Source organism: Oratosquilla oratoria, chromosome 32, assembly GCF_046742065.1.
Source record: "Oratosquilla oratoria isolate Oo_2021 chromosome 32, ASM4674206v1, whole genome shotgun sequence".
Taxonomy (NCBI): Eukaryota; Metazoa; Arthropoda; class Malacostraca; order Stomatopoda; family Squillidae; genus Oratosquilla; species Oratosquilla oratoria.
The window spans coordinates 39628245-39638244 of NC_134808.1; positions in this window are offsets into that span (position 1 = coordinate 39628245).

Genomic DNA, 10000 nt, shown 5'->3' on the forward strand with positions numbered 1-10000 from the left:
TAGTTATCCCGTTGGTGTCCTCCGTTTGATTAATACATTCTAGCTAACACATGTTTCGCGTTGGCGGCGTAATCTTAACCCATTCAACTCATGTCAGCCGTTTGTGGTGTAGATACGAAAAATCGGATATGGTCGGCCTCGCGCCGGCCCGTATATCCGAATATCATCTGATGCGGCTTGACCACGCCAGGACTGACGTCATGTTTTTCTGGTGTTTGATCAAACATTTTGATGTTTTATATATATATATTTTTTTTTTTACCAAATGACAAGACATCTTGTCATCTGAGTTTAAAGGGTTAAGTGTGTTAATCTCATATCCGCACAGTTCTGGGTTCGAATCCCGTACACCGATTCCCAGCAGTGACTGCCTGTTCCAACAGTCCAAGGTCATAACAGGACAAAAGTGACTACTTCGGCCGTAGCAAAGCGAGTTTTGGTTTATGCTCCTCACGGTCTCAATCCAGATGATTTCAGTCGACTGAGGAGGAACTCCTGCAAGGAATAATCTGAATTTAACGTTTCAGTGTCTCTCCATTACCTCCTAAAGAGGTTTTCACCTCTTTCCCCTCCTAGGAGGGAAACGTGCCTCTCCAAAGCCTGGACCGTCGCTTTCCAATCAACGCTGCTTGTAATGATCCTTCTTCGAAGGGCCGAAGAGACTCGGTTCCTTTGTGTGTGGTTGGAATGAACAAGTACCCGACCGTGCCGCTGTCGTCACTTCCTTCTTTAAATCACATTGGGGCCGAAATTGGAGACTGACGCCTTCGTCTTTCCTTCTCCTTAAAGAAAAAGAAAGAGGGAGAGAGCAATGGGTTTCCTTCGGTGGACCTACAGTTCTGTCTTTTTTTTTTTTTTTTTTTTTTTGGGGGGGGGGGGTCGCTACTCAAAATTGAAATATAAGCAAGAAGGAAAATTTGTGTTCTTTCACATTTACTTTTATTATCTGTCATCTGGGTTGGATTTCCTTCGGTAGACTTTTTTTTTTTTTTTTTTTTTTTTTGGGTTGTTTTTTTTTTTTTTTTTTTTTTTTTTTTTTTTTTTTTTTTTTAGGTAGAGGAATGCTGGGGGAGGGTCGCTACTCAAAATTGAAATATAAGCAATAAGCACGAAGGAAAACTTGTGTCCTTTCACATTTACTTTTATCATCTGGGTTTGAACGTAAACACACACATACATATCCTACATATCTATACTGTCTATATCAGCAACCAACCAAACTTGTCGAAGAGTGTAGCAAAAAGCAATTCGCCGAGCCCGTATGAAAACTGTCACGCATTGGGTACCAGAGCTTGAAACTCATTCAAAAACGTTTAATAGTTTGAATTGATCTAAAACTTTACCAAAAAAAAAAAAAAAAAAAAAAAAAAAAAAAAATCAGAGTTGCACACAGATGTGCCCCACTTAACCCATCGAATACCCAGTTGCTCAGAGTTGGGCGCGTTCCTCGGTGCGTTCCTAGGTGCGTTACTCGGTGCGTTCCGCTTACTATGGCCGCGGTTAGCACTCCCAAACTATTAAAGCATTATATGTGCCGGTATAGTATGTGACCTACCTTTTGGATGTGGCCTACGAAAATTTTCTTTGGTATAGTATGTGGCCTACCGAACTTTTATTTCGGTATGAACCTGTCTCTTAAGCTGTAATAGTTTGAGAACGCTAACCGCGGCCAAACTAAAGCTGAACGCACAGAAGAACGCTCCGAGGAACGCGCCCAGCTCTATATTTCCGTAACCTCGTATCTTAGCTTCTTGTGAATGAAGGACAAACCCTGCCCATAACCCACTACCAGGGTCAGGATCAATGCAGCAAGACACAGCACCACTAAACTAAGGACCGACGATCAAAACGGGTTTATCTGTACAGCTTAGTTATATTTAGTCCCTTCCTACACCCCTCGCCCACTAGCAAGTTAAAACAGAGGAGGCAAAGCAAAATCTATTCGTGCCACATATACCAAGGCTTTTTTCCCCTTACAAGGGGGGTAGCCAAAAAGGAAAAGGCATAAAATCATTCCTACCCATTCCATCCCTGAATACACTCCACACCCCTCCACCCTCCCTCTTATCTTAGCACCTCACTCTTATCTTATCACCTATTTAGAATCACTCTCCAATTATGCCAATCTCTTGTCCTCTCCCTTTTATGCTCGACAGACAATCCCCTTCTACACAAGGCCCCTTGTACCTCATTCATCCATCACATTCTCGGTCCTCCTCTCATGTTCACTAATCCACCTCTGCCTTCCACACTCATTTTACTCATTTTTCTTCACTTTTTTCTTTCCATGTTCATGCAATCACAGTATCATATGATCAACCCTACCTCTCATCTCCCTTTCCACCCCTGCTCTATTTTTCAACAAATTTCTCACTCTATTCAGACTTTTTTTAAAACGAAATCCTTGAAAGATATGTACGTAATAAAACTAAGTTTGATTTCTACCACCTATGGGAAATATTATGATTTATGGACGCTTTGAGTGTGACAACGTGCTAACTATATCCTGAAACATTTTCCTCCAGATTAGGTCAAAGGTCACGAGGGGAGGTTCAGGTCAGGTCATGACCGGTGTTAGAGCAACCCACGGCCCCTCCTTGCTTGAGTATATGAACATAATCTGTCTCGATTACCATGTACTGTAAATTAAGTATCATTTCAAGGTCATACCGTCTATTGTTTTGTCTGATGTTTTTGATGCAAACACACCCACACCCACACCCACACACCCACACACCCACACACACACACACACACACACACACACACACACACACACACACACACACACATCTCAAACCTGTATATATATATATATATATATATATATATATATATATATATATATATATGTATATATATTTGTGTGTGTGTGTGTGTGTGTGTGTGTGTGTGTGTGTGTGTGTGTGTGTGTGTGTGTGTGTGTGTGTGTGTGTGTGTGTGTGTGTGTGTGTGTGTGTGTGTGTGTGTGTGTGTGTGTGTGTGTGTGTATGTGTGTGTGTGTATTATATATATATATATATATATATATATATATATATATATATACATATATAAATGAATACATAGAAATGTATGTATATCAAATAGTCTGACAATATCCATCCTGTAGAAGAAGGTATTAGTCCTCGTAGTCCGTAGACAGACTCACCTAACTGATGCTTGCCCCTGGGCAAAAACAGTAAGTGACCTAGTTTAGGTTAGGCTAAGTTAGATTATGCAGGGTAAGTTTAGGTTAGGATATGTAGGGTCAGGGTAGGTTACATTCGGATAAAATATACTAAATCAGGGTATGTTAGGTTGGCTTAGGCTATATTAGGTTAAGATCTGCTAATTAGGAAAGAATAAGTTAAATTAGGTTATATTAGGGTAGGTTGGGTTTAGCTAGGTCAGGTTAGGTTAGGTTAGAATATACACATTTAGCTTCTGTGTTTTAAAGTCTTCTACTCTTTTCTCTCCACTTTTCTCTTTTCACTCTCTATTTTCTTCTTTTGTCCCTTGCTCTCGCTCTCCCGCTCTCTTTTATTGTTAATCTCCTCTTTCACTCTCCCTCTCTCTCTCGCTCTCTCCTCCTATCGTCCTCTTTCCATTTCGGTAGATTTTTTTCTAATCACATTTTAACTAAACACGTCAACTTTTTCAGCCCCATTTTCATTCTCTTTCTCCTCACGCGTTGTTTTACTTTACAAATTAGTCTTTTCATGTTCCTCACAGTTTTCTATACTTCAATGATTCATACATTTTATTCCTTACCATAAAACTGCCTCGAGTTTTCTACACATTTATAACTCCTATAATCATCGTTTACTTGTATTTGATAGTATATATATTACAAAACCTTTATCGTCTACTGAATCTATTCTTTATATCACTACACAGGTTTCAGAGACTTATATTAATTTTTTGTTTTGTTTATCCTTTACGTCCTATACAGCTACTAAGCCCTTTCAGACTTATAGCAGCATTTATGATAACTAAGAGCGAGTTAGGAGGGTGGAGGGGAGTGGAATATATAGGAAATGGAATGGGTGGGAGTGGTTTCTATGCCTTTTTCTTTTTGGCTACCCCCCGTGTAGGGGGGAAAAGCCTTTGGTATATGTATGTATGTATGTATGTATGTATGTATGTATGTATGTATGTATGTATGTATGTATGTATGTATGTATGTATCAAAACACATACTCGTATAGACTATTTATATGAAGAAATATTCCTCTTACTCTATATGTGATATATCATCCACATAAATAGATGAATCATTTTCACAATTTCCATTTCATTCCATATATCCTTAGTATCCACTACAGAACTTAAATATTCAGTGAAACATTTATTTACTTTTTTTCTGGATATGTAAATGTACTACGCACATAACACGTATTTCTTTTTTCATGTATTTTTCATTGGTTGACTTTAGTGAATAAACTTATTCTGTACAACCTTTCCCCCTTCAGAATCCTCTATGCTCTGAATTCACCTCTTTCTTTGTCACCTATCCCCCCATCCCCCCCGTCCCCCCATCCCGTCCCCCCACCCCGTCCCCCCCACCACCGTCCCCTATTCCCCTTCTTTTCAACCAGCACCCTACAAAATACCTACCCTGGGAGACTAGAAAAGAATGAAAAAATGTTCTCTTGGTATATGTATTTCTCTCTCATAATTACTACGTTTGTTAATCAGGAATGCTATGCGTTGAACAACAACGAAAGGGAAAGTGTGTATTTAAATCAACATTGACGAAAGATATATATATATATATATATATATATATTTTCAAGCGTTCATCCCATACCTTCAATCATTTCCCTTTTCTTAATTCTGTCGGAGAAGGAAGAATGTAAGGAGTCTACGGTAGGAGGCGCTGAGTATCTTCGATCGAACCCGTCACATTTGCCAAATTATGCTCTTAGATTGTTGGAGCAGGTAGCAGTCACTGCTGGGAACCGGAGTGCGGGATTTGAACCCGCAACTAAGCAAATACAAGACCAGGAAGCGCCCTTCTACGTCACCAACGTAATGGGGAAATGTGTGTAAAAATTCCCACGCGGCTTTTGTCTACTTTACTAATAGCTTCCCTTCCCTTCTTAACTTTTCAAAATTCTCTTTAACTAATCTAGCTTAAATCCTCTAATCAACAACCCAAAAAGACCTCGACCAATTTTTTTTTTTATGCTTTTTGGTATTCTCGTAGTCTTTGTGCCGCACTTTTGAATTCTCACTCCTCTCCCTCGCTTTTCCCACTCGCTCCCCCTTTCTCTTCTCCTCAATTCCGTCAGCTTTTCGGCTAAACAATAAAACCGTTTCATGCCTGTCACAACAATGACACGAATAACAATAATAGCAACAATAACAACGACGACGAGACGATGAAGGCGATAACAACAACAACAACAAGAACAACGAAACAACAACAACAATGAAATGACATCAACAACAACCCCAACGCCATCAAGAACAAACACAAGCACAGCAGCAACCAACACAACACAATAACCACAACAAAAAACTACAACAAACAACTACAACAATGACACGAATAACAACAATAGCAACAATAACAACGACGACGAGACGATGAAGGCGATAACAACAACAACAACGAAATATTAACAAAAACAACAACAATGAAATGACATCAACAACCCCAACGCCACCAAGAACAAACACAACCACAGCAGCAACCAACACAGCACCATAACCACAACAAAAAACTACAACAAACAACAACTACAACAATGGCACGAACGACAATAATGGCAACAATAACAACGACGACGATGACGATAAAGACGACAATAACAACAACAACGAAACATCAACAAAAACAACAACAACAAAATGACGATCAACAACAACCACAACGCCACCAAGAACAAATACAACCACAGCAGCAACCAACACAACACAACACAACAACCACAACAAAAAACTACAACAAACAACCCAAAACAACGCAAACAACAACGACGACATCATGCAGCACGATGATGAAGGAATTAAAAGTATTCTTTAATCCCTTCCGTGCGTCATTATAGAGATTAAGGCCAAAGTTTTATCCCACTAACTAACACTAATGATCCTAGTCTTTAGGATCTTTTACCATCAGGCGAAGAGTCTTACGCCAAGAGGCGCTAAATGGCGTCCAAAGTCATTACCAATGACCTAAGATCCCGGACATTAAAAATATCGTATTAATTGTTATCATTTAGTTATTTATTTTTTACTTACAGGATGTCCCAGAATGTATGTATTCACTCTCTGACATCACGAGTAACTAAAGGTATTATTGAATATATACAGGTTTAGGAACTAGACTAATCTAGCGAAAAACACAAGAATTTTCTTTAATTACATTACATATACTTTAACTTAAGAAAATAACATTTTATCTATGTAAAAAAACAGAGCATATACTATATTTCACTTACTTCACTTACTTCACTATGTAAAAAAACAGAGCATATACTATATTTCACTTCATTTCACTTACTTATATTTTCTCTTGTACTTCATTAGATGAATTATCGTAAAGTAGGCTATGACTTTGTTGTACTTAATGACTCACTTTACAATTTCTATTCTGAATAATGACGAGTTTGCCTAGGACCAAATTAGAAAACTTAATTAACATAAAATTTGCTTATAAGGTGTGTCCTCTTGCCAGGCCACACCCTATGGGGAGAAAGCCTTTTGGTAAATATATAAATTGAAATTATAACAGAATTAAGTGCCGTTACTACTTCAGCTTGATGGCATAGCTTTGTATGTATATATATATATATTATATATATATATATATATATATATATATATATATACATATATATATCACTGTTACTTTGATACGTCTGAGCTGAGGTTCGAGCCCTTGGCCTCACTTCGTGTCAGTTTCCGTATGTCTCCGTCGAGTGCATTGTCAGTCTCGTTCGAGATGACATGGAATTAAAAGTAAAAAGTTAATGTGGTTGAAAAAATATATATATATACATATATATATATGTATATATATTATATATATATATATATATATATATAATGCGTGTGTGTATTATTATTCTAATTAGCAACAGATAGGTTTATTTACTTTAAAACCTGCCACCACAAACTTTCCAAATACATATTTGATAACTAGAGCAGTAACACAATTTTATTTACAAAAAACGTTAATATTATAGGAGAACTCTTGTATATAAAGTAATACAAAAAGCTCAAAAAATTTATATATTTGCAAAATTTGTTATAACGTGGGTTATGTCTAAAAGTCCGGGATAGAGTATATGTTTTCATTATGTCTGTGGTCAGAATAATTTAATCAACTCCGTAGAATCCCTTCTACTGGCAGTCTATTTCCTTCATTAGTGCATTGTGTAGCTGCTGTAATGGTGACATTTCTTGTGTTTTTATGTACATATTTCCAATTTGGTTCATTTATTAATATATATATTTATTATTGTATATTTTGTGAGCATTTTGTAATCGCAAGGCGGTTCGTGCCTGTCTTTCCCGCCAAATGCAGGAATTGGCGTGGGTTAGTCTTATTCTCGCCTTCGAAGTGTACACACTTTCAGTGCTTTGGATAAAATTACTTTAAACAATTATTTTTTTTATTATTCAGCCACCCCATACACTGCCACGACATATTAGTATTCCTATGAACACCAACATGTTATATTTGTAGTCATAACAAAAGAGGTGGTACTAATAATAGAAAAAATAATAGTAATAGTAATCACTTTCTCATCATGCTCCAGATAGGACAGTTGCCCTGTCAGTTGTTGTGGCTCACAAAATTTCTCCATTGGGCATCGACCTCTGTACCTCTCTTCTTCATCTTATGTCGTCTCCATTGTCTCTCCTCTCATTTCTATTGCTTCTCTGATTCCATCCTATTGGCCTTGTCCCTCTCGGTGCCCAGAGGTAATACCTTAGAGGGTGCCCAGAGGTAATACCTTAGAGTGTACCTTACTATGTAATAGTAATAATAACAACAGTGATAGTAATAGTACTGGTTATAATAATAACACTACTAATAATAAATAATAATGATAATAATAATAATAATAACAATAAAAATAACAACAACAATAATATATGATAATATATAATAATAATGTGTGCATATATATATATATATATATATGTATATATATATATACACACGCACACACACAAACACACACACACACAAACACACACACACACACACACACACACACACACACACACACACACATATATATATATATATATACATATATATATATATATATATACATATATATGTATGTATATATATATATACATTCAGAGAGGGAGAGGGAATATACATATGAAGGGACACGAGATAGGAAAGCTGGAAGAAACATCAGGCTGATGGACACTCAGACAGATGGGCAGACAAACGGTACGAGGGGAAATATAGCAGTGCCGACAGACGGAGACAGACAGGCAGACAGACGGGCAGACAGACACACACACACACATGGACACATATACACACACACACGGAAGCACACACACACACACACACACACACACACACACACACACACACACACACAGAGGACTAGGCATTCAGGAAATACTGTACGTATAAGGAAAGACATGAAGCTGCTTATATGGAATGATATTCTTGTTCCTCTATCATTTGGGTGAAACGTTTGCATCACAATCTCCATCATCCATCTCACGGCTGTGATGATACCGCCTCTTATATGATGATGACGCCAAAACATTCTCATGTTAGTCCGGTACACGCATTTACTTGTGCGTTGTAGTCATTTAGGTGAATGCGTCCGTATCCGAACTGCCATTTTATTATGTCCGTCATTACTCGAACATGATGAATGTGTATTTTACACCAATGATATTCTTTCGGAACTGAACATTTTACATTTGAGTGACGGAGTGGAGACGAGGTGGTAGGGTTGTGTGGAGGATGATTTCACCTCGCGTATCCGAACACTCCCCCATATCCGAACACCCCCAAATCCGAACACTCCCCCAAAATTCGAACACCATGTAACCCAAGTCGTTCGGATATGGGAGGGATTACTGTATATGCATTTTACATATGAAGTTGTTGATTCAGAGGAGAGGCACATCTTATTAATTAGATTTGATCAACATCTCTCTCGTCTCAACACTTGGTGTAGAACGGGTCATCCCACCCCCCGCCACACGGTGAGCCGAATGTTGTTGTGTCGCATTTTCTAAAAACAGGAAGTGGTGCGCATGAATAGAGGCCAAAAATTCGTACTCAAAGAATGGCAACTATCTGCTTGTCTAACAAAGGTTTGGCAAACAAAGAGAGGTAAACACAAAGGTCAGATCATGGGTACAATGTTCTCTTTCCCAACAGGAGGCCAAGTCCACAAACAAAGCCACAATAATTCCTGCCTCGTGGAAGAGACAAAGGCAACAGTGGTAGGACTACCCACAGTCTTAAAAAAATGGATGTACATTTAGTGTTTAAAGTTCGTGTCCGCTTGCTTTCAAGTAAGAGCAAGCGAATGTTGGAAGTGTAAATAATGAAATTTTCTATAACATAAATGCAACTTGTTTATTTACTTACACTTTTATTGCCGTATGCCATGATGCGTTTATTTCAGCTAACCCCATAATTTTTTATTTAACCAATTCTATTTCACAAATAGTATATGATAAACTAAAACCCTTCATTACAATTCACGAATTTAGTACTTGTTTTGCCTGACAAAAGACTATTTTATTCAGCTGTGGGAAAACTAAATGATTGTCAGTCTCTAATGTATAAACGCTAATGTAAAGCTAGGCTAATCTCCTTGGAATAATAAGGTACTTTAAAGATTTTCATGTTCCAGCTAATGGCAGGCATGATTTTTTCTTATTTATCTATCTATCCATCTATTAATTTATGCAAATATAAGCATGTACGTATACAAGCACACACACACACACACGCACACACACACACAGACACACACACACACACACACACACACACACACACACATAAACA